Source organism: Salmo salar, chromosome 20 (assembly GCF_965601325.2).
Source record: "Salmo salar chromosome 20, fSalSal1, whole genome shotgun sequence".
Classification (NCBI taxonomy): Eukaryota; Metazoa; Chordata; class Actinopteri; order Salmoniformes; family Salmonidae; genus Salmo; species Salmo salar.
The window spans coordinates 31,866,558-31,868,254 of record NC_138310.1 but is presented as its reverse complement, the minus strand read 5'-3'; the positions used below and the strand labels follow the sequence as shown (position 1 = coordinate 31,868,254).

Genomic DNA, 1,697 nt, shown 5'->3' with positions numbered 1-1,697 from the left:
CACAGTGGCAGAATACCTGACCACTGTGACTGACCCAAAATTAAGGAAATCTTTAACTATGTACAGACTCAGTGAGCATAGCCTTGCTATTGAGAGAGGCCGTCGTAGGCAGACCTGGCTCTCAAGAGAAGACAGGCTATGTGCACACTGCCCACAAAATGAGGTGGAAACTGTGCTGCACTTCCTAACCTCCTGTCAAATGTATGACAATATTAGAGAGACATATTTCCCTCAGATTACACAGATCCACAAAAAAACTATTTTGATAAACTCCCATATCTACTGGGTGAAATACCACAGTGTGCTATCACAGCAGCATAAACCGTCACGTCCTTGACCAAGGTACATTTTTACATTTTTTACATTTTAGTCATTTTAGCAGATGCTCTTATCCAGAGCGACTTACAGTAGTGAATGCATACATTTCATTTTTAAAAAGTCCCGTACTGGTCCCCGGTGGGAATCAAACCCACAACCCTGGCGTTGAGAACACCATGCTCTACCAACTGAGCCACAGTTGGTAGGCCACCAGTACTTCCCAAACAAACAGCGCAACTGAGGGTGGGTCACGACTTCGGCAGAAGTCGTGACATCAGTAGGGTCAGTAGAATGTCTTGTATAGATAGTGTCATTTCATGAGGCTCTGAGTAAGAGTGTTGCTAGCCTTTTACTCCACCTATTCCATTGGCGGTTGAATTACATCACATGTGCGCTTACTGCACTACAGAAAACCCGCTAACCGAAAAACAATGCAGGGTATGCTCACTGAATTAAAGAGCAACTATACTCAAAATTCAAAGTTTCTTAGATTTTTCCCAGACCTCAAAAGTCATCATCTGCTGTGGTTTAAGCATTGTTGTGAACTCAGAAAATCGAATTTTGTTGTTTTTATATAAAAAAAAAGTGTGAAAGAAATGGGGTAAAATATAAATAATGTGGGAAACCCAAAACCAGGAAAAACAAAACCAAGAAAACATAATTTGGGGGAAAAAATATTTTAAAAGGCCCTATGAATGTTTTTTGCTGTGCATGAGTACACTTTAAAGTGTGTCATCCTGCAGCACAGCATTTTGGGAGAAGTTGAGGTCAGGTCCAATATTGACTTTGCACCCAAGAGGAAAAGAGGTTTGGTCTTCCTGAAATATAATATAATTAAATTAGCAGACACTTTTATCCAAAGCAACTTACAGTCATGCATGAATACATTTTTACGTATGGGTGGTCCCGGGAATCGAACCCAATATCCTGGTATTGCAATTCTCTACCAAAATCAATGACATGAAATTCGTAAGGACTTAAAATCTGCATAGTTACAGTATAGAAAGGTATTATAAATCACATTTTTGTTCTCCTTTTTCAAATCAATGGAAGAGTGAATGTTCTTTCTTAAAGTTCTCCACAATGAGTTACTATACAATACTGTCAATAGTCATCAACTACAGAGAGTTATTTGGCAGTAAGCTACTACAGCTACATCCTCAACAATCGACCAAACTTTGCTAACATTCAGGGAACTGACATCACATCGTTAGCTCGAGAGAAGAAAATAGACATGTCAGATATGGATGGATGGTAGGCAGTAAGTAAGGGAGACCTAACTTGAGGAACCATCTATTAGAATTTCTTTCTGTGTCTTGTTTATTTCTCGATGCATTCACTATGCACACTTTCATCATCAACAATAACTGATGTAGGTA

The 1,697-nt window shown here is 39.2% G+C and overlaps 1 non-coding gene across 1 annotated transcript; it reads right to left on the bottom strand.

Annotated features, from left to right (window-relative positions):
* Positions 1-447: 447 nt before the first annotated feature.
* trnae-cuc (transfer RNA glutamic acid (anticodon CUC)) lies at positions 448-527 on the bottom strand. Its single transcript has one exon. It is a non-coding gene; the product is annotated as a tRNA-Glu (tRNA).
* Between the last annotated feature and the right edge of the window lie 1,170 nt (positions 528-1,697).